This window comes from Squalius cephalus (assembly GCF_949319135.1).
Source record: "Squalius cephalus genome assembly, chromosome: 11".
Taxonomy (NCBI): Eukaryota; Metazoa; Chordata; class Actinopteri; order Cypriniformes; family Leuciscidae; genus Squalius; species Squalius cephalus.
This window is the reverse complement of record NC_137132.1, coordinates 14,893,838-14,899,837: the sequence shown is the minus strand read 5'-3', so window position 1 is coordinate 14,899,837 and position 6,000 is coordinate 14,893,838. Positions and strand designations below refer to the sequence as shown.

The 6,000-nt window shown below is 38.1% G+C and overlaps 1 protein-coding gene across 4 annotated transcripts in view; it reads left to right on the top strand.

Annotated features, from left to right (window-relative positions):
• The first annotated feature begins 4,071 nt into the window (after positions 1–4,071).
• The window catches only part of tpst1 (tyrosylprotein sulfotransferase 1), a 43,804-nt gene continuing 41,875 nt past the window's right edge, over positions 4,072–6,000 (top strand). For 2 of the 4 annotated variants that reach the window (XM_079885033.1, XM_079885031.1), the window contains exon 1: positions 4,076–4,483. The gene's annotated coding sequence lies outside the window, so the exon portion shown is untranslated. Of the gene's footprint in view, positions 4,484–6,000 lie in introns of all 4 variants that reach the window. The other 2 variants (XM_079885032.1, XM_079885034.1) reach the window with 2 other exon arrangements.

Below are 6,000 nucleotides of genomic sequence, written 5' to 3'. Positions count from 1 at the left end.
GAGCAACTATTAATGCTCACGGATTTTGCAAATGAATGTTCAAAGACAAATTGGCGTACATTTGGCCATGTATTTGTACGAACTTCTACGGCTGTTAGCGGTGCTCTCTCACAAACTGAGACAGTTTAATCAAATAATTGGTGTAAAACAGAGAACAGTTTTTTTTTTTTTTATTCTTGTGGGTACCCTTGAGTATGAACAGCCGCATTATCTGGGCCAAGCACTTCATCACCCTCCCCTTTGTCCCCCAATCTTCTGTTTTTGGCAGAGCTTGAAGGCTTTCACCTAATCAAGCCAGACACTGTGTGACTGATTAAGAATTTGATTGCAGGAGAGGAGGACAAGGACAGAAAGCTCACGCATGCACATTCATCCACATCCAATCTTTTGTTTCAGAAATTACAGGGCACATCAAAATTTTACACAATGTACTTCCAAATAGTTCCAAATACTTCAAAATCTGTGGTTTCTTGTAACCATGCGTTTCCAATAAAGTATTGCCACTAACCTGAAGCTAACTGTCTGCAGACACATGGTCCTTTTCTTTCAATGCGTCTTGGTAAATGAGAGCCTACCAGTTTTGTTATTGCATCAAACCTCTTTTGGAGACCTCAGTGGGTAACGTAATGGTTTTAATTAAGAATGAGGTTGTGTGCTTGTGCTTTTAAACTTGTTCACTGGTATGACTGTGGATCTGAATGGGACTGTGGATTCCAACCACTGCTGCTAAGATCAGACCTGACAGAAAAGCTGTGCGGCGATGTGATTTATCTTCTTAAGCCTCAGTCAGTGTTTTTGTTTCTCTGACAACAGCTAGCACAGTAATTTTGATTTTATGGTGAAGTCGGAAACTTTAAATGGAGCTCAAAAACTTATTTTTAAATAAGGATTATTTTGAGGTTCTGGAAATTAAAGGGACAGTTCACATAAAAATAAAAATTCTGTCATCATTTATTGATCTTTATGTTGTTCCAAACCTGCATGACTTTAGTTTTTCTGTGGAACATAAAAGAAGATATATTGTAGAATAGAAGGTTTCAACTGTTTTACCCATACAATGGTAGTCAATGGGGCCCAAAATGGCATTGACCACATTGACTTTTATTTTATGGACAAAAAAAACTTCTTTTGTGTTTCACCAAAGAAACAAAGTCATGCAGGTTTGAAACGACATGAGGCTGAGTAACTAATGACAGAATTTTCCTTTTTAAGTGAACTTTAAACCAGTGGTTCTCAACCAGGGGGGGCACAAGATGATTTAAAGGTTTTTACATTAAAGGGATAGTTCGGCCAAAAATGATATTTAACCCATGATTTACTCACCCTCAAGCCGTTTGAGATGCATATGCCAATCATTTTTCAGACGAAAACATTTTCAGTTATTTTAGAAAATGTCGTTATTTTAGAAAATGATCTTTCAGTGGTTATAATGTGAAGCTATGGGGTCCACCTCCTTCAAGTCCCAAAATGTGCATGCATCCTTCACAATAGTAATCCATCCGGCTCCAGGGGGATAAACGAAGGCCTTCTGAGGGTAATCCGTGCGGTTTTGTCATAAAAATATACATATTTAAAACTTTATAAATGAAAATATCTTGCTTCCGGCAACGGTCGACGCGCGTTCACGGGAGATGGATGCCGGTGTATGACGTAGGACGTAGCGTAGGAAGCGTCGTGACGTAGAACGAAGTACAGCTAAATCAAACTCTACGTCCTACGCCGGCATCCATCTCCCGTGAACGCGCGTCGACCGTTGCCGGAAGCGAGATATTTTCATTTATAAAGTTTTAAATATGTATATTTTTAAGACAAAACCGCACGGATTACCCTCAGAAGGCCTTCGTTTATCCCCCTGGAGCCGGATGGATTACTTTTGTGAAGGATGCATGCACATTTTGGGACTTGAAGGAGTGGACCCCATAGCTTCACATTATAACCACTGAAGGATCATTTTCTAAAATAACTGAAAATGTGTTCGTCTGAAAAAAGATTGACATATGCATCTCGAACGGCTTGAGGGTGAGTAAATCATGGGTTAAATATAATTTTTGGCCGAACTATCCCTTTAATAAATTATTTTTAAAGGGATAGTACACCCCAAAAATAAAATAAAATAAAATAAAATACATTTTTTTTATTTATTCAGTCCTCCTAATGTTTTTTTTCCCCAGGGTGGGTTTATTTAGCAAATGCTTTTAAATTCAAGGCAGCTTTCAGTTTTCAGTTTATGTGTAAATACATCACATTTGAACATCCAGGGGTTCAGTGTCTTTCTCTAGAGCAAAGATTCATTCCACCAAAGCTGTATGTGTTTAGAATGCAGCAAGTGTTTATGCAAGCAACCACATGAAGCAAAATGCACAGATGAGTTCACACTCGGGGGTGGCCCTTTTTTTTCTGCCCCGGAGCCTGTCCCACTGCAGATTTGAACAGGCCCATACGGCGACACACTATGTTGCACCACACAGGCTGTGATTTCCTGCCATTCTCTCAGGACCCATCTGTTCCCACACTTTGGTGTGCTTTCTCGGCACCATCCATTCCACTCTCCGGGGACATATTGTTAAAGATGCCATTTCTGACCCACCTGCTTGTTAGTCATTATATAGCGGCCATATTTTTGTCATCTTTCACAGATGATATTTGAATAGCCGGAGCTACAGACCAGGAAAAATGGCCCCCAGAGGGAATGTGACTTTTGTTTGATTGTCATCTCACTGAAAAGGATGGTGAGAATGATTTTTCACAAAACCCCGAACTGTTGAGAGCTTCCTACTAAAGTGAACATAAGGAAAAATCATAATTAAGCTTGTAAGTTGTGGGATCTAATGATCATCTGTGCTTTTTGGATACCGGTTTACGAGACCTTTGAAGTGACCAAGATATTACTGGTCTATAGTTTATAACCAATACAAGATATAATTTACGCTCACAGGTACACATCTCCCTTTGAAGAGCCTCTGTTCAAAGAGATCTGACCGTGATGTATCGATTTTAAAGGGACAAGAGGAAAAAGACTATGATCCATCTTGAAGTTCTGTCCATAATAATATAATATAATATAATATAATATAATATAATATAATATAATATAATACAATATAATTAATATAATATAATATAATATAATATTTCAAATTAAAGAGTTGTCTGTTGTAGCATAAACATATCTTATGTATTTTTCTATATACAAGACTAGTGGCACAAATGGCTGTGCTGAATATGATAAAAAACAAAACGTCCCTCTTTTGAAGAATGTCAGCTTCACATCTAGTGCATTTGACCACCGCATTAGTAAGAAACGTGAAACATGGGCTGAGAAACTATGGTGATGGGAGCTTTTATGGGCTCAAAATATCTTGGCTCTGGAGAAGCTGAGTGCTCTGTTTTCATGTTATGGTCTATTAGTGCAGTAATGGCTGTCAAATTCAACTTATTCTGCATGAAGCATATTTTGCCAGTAATGCTGCATGCATTTCAACCAGGTTTCAACTCTTGAAGTCGAGTATCCAAATTTCTACAAGGAACAGTTGAATAAAATGTCACTTGGAAAAGAGCTCAGAAATAGGAAATTTGATTCCATGCAAATATGGTGGTGCAAATATGGAGTAGCACTATTTAGCTAACAATGAACACTAACTTTTGAGCAACTTTTATTTCAGTGTGAAATTTGTCTATTCGGAAAAAAATGCGTCATGAATATAGGCTAAAATTCTAAAATAAAAGAGATGCATGTTTTTTTTTTAAATTATGTTTTAGTTTCTATAACTATAAATTATTTAAAGTGTTAAAAATATTGTACTCTGTTAATGTCAGCGATATTTACTGGAATACCGACTTTCCGGGGGGAATGAAGTAGGCTAAGCCGCAGTCTTTAGTTCATCATCACAAGATCCCTTTTCATGTGCGCTTTCCCTTTAAGAACCCCGTAGCACCACGGTGCTCCCTTGCAAAACACAACCAAAGAGGGCGGGGTTAAAGCAAACTGAGAGCATTAACCTATAGCAGACGTCGAAACACTCACGTCAACTCGACTCTGGGCCAATCAGAGTGTTGCTATTATTTTTTTTTCTTCAGACAGTGAACCAGTAAATCGTGTTGCCTGTGAGATAAAAGCTCCTCACGAAGGACAGTGATATGCGGAGAGGAGATTTACTCTCAACAATTTATAAATAAAATAATACATTCCAAATAATCGTATAATTTTTCAGGTCGTGCGTGTTTGAGATGGTGAGCTAATAAATACGTCTGTGTGAAGTTAAAGCGATATACTGGACATCTGGCAACCCAGTGAAGGTGACGAGCTCTCGATGTGATACAGTTGTGGTGAGTGCAGCGTCGAGACGAGACGTCCAGAGTGTCGCATTTTAAAGCGGTGAATGGAACAGCTTAAGCGAATGGCTCGTCTATGCGTTGGTGCCCGAGTACAAATAGTTCTTGTGTAACCCATTAATCGTCTATTGCGACGGATCTACCAAACCAGGTACGCCTCTTTATATATAACCCCAAAGTGTTGCAGCGTTACAATGTATTTACAACAACACCCGTACTAACCGCATATCAATCTACTTTCCTTCGGCGAGAACAAAAACTCCTCTTTTCCTTATTGTAGACCTCCTTAAGTTTTTGAGTCTTCAAAAAACTGGTCTTGCCTCTCGTATGTTTTGAACTGGGGGAAAATGATGCGGACTTGGCACGTGCCAGCGTATGAATTGAACTGTGTAGGACGACAGTCGAGCTGTCATTCATCTGGTTAGTCTGTTATCAAACCCTGATGATGATGATGATGATGATGTGCTTGTCAACGGAAATAAAAACAAAATATATATAATGCGCCTAGACACGAGATTTATAGTGGTTTGTTTTATATAAGCTTATTTAACTGATTTTTGTCTTGAACAGGAAGAACATGTTATTAAGTGTGACAAAATTAAATGATTCCTTGCAGACATTTATTTGTTTATTGGCAGTATGTTCTCTTTAGGTTTTATTGAATAGAGCTGTCTGTAGTCTCATGGCCTGGCAGTCACTTCAGCCAAATTCATAATTTATGGCCAGACAGCCCCCTTGAGATTCAAAAGATTATTTTGGACAATAGAAATACCTTTCATTGAAATGAGGTTGTGCAATCAATGACCACTGACTGAGTGATTTCTTGTCAGACCTGAGAGAGAACCTGATACACTAACTGTTGTAAGATGTGATGCATGACACAGGAATTCAGATCTCTCTCTCTCTCTCTCTCTCTCTCTCTCTCTCTCTCTCTCTCTCTCTCTCTCTCTCTCTCTCTCTCTCTCTCTCATATATATATATTTATGTATATTTCTGTTTATTGACTTTTCACTGGGTTCTCGACTGAGTTTTAGTCATATCACTGCTGTAAACGTATCGGTGAGATCCCTGAAGTTGACTAGTCTCATAGACTTTTGAAAAGTTTTTCAAATGTATACTATTTTTGTTTGTTTAATATATTTATTTCATTTGTATAGGCTGAAAAAGCATAACATTTAAGTACTTTTTTTTTTTTTTTTTGCTTATTAAGAATTCAGCATTAGATTAGGATTGTACTAGTGTTCCCTGTCTGCTTAAACAACTGATATCTGTTTGATGGACAGTCTTTTTCTGATAACACTTCTGCTGTAACACTAACTTCTCTTGTGGTTTCCTTTAACAAGCGCAACACTTGTGTATTGATCTGTCCTTGCATTTTGCGCAATCATTATTATGTACAGAGACCTGAAATATGGACTTTCAACATGCATGGAAGCAGAAAGGTGACTTCTGTGGTGTTGTGTCCCTTTTTTAGAGGCTAAAACCTACATTCACGACCACATTGACGGATCATATTTTTAATCCTGATTAATTTTGTGTTTCTTTTGTAGTTTTGACCCAGCCACTAGAAGGCAGTGGGGATTGAGATGTTTTTACTCCGAGATTGTCAGCCAATTCTGAACTACGGAGAAATTACTCTGGAGGTTTTGTGCTTGTGAGTTGATTGAA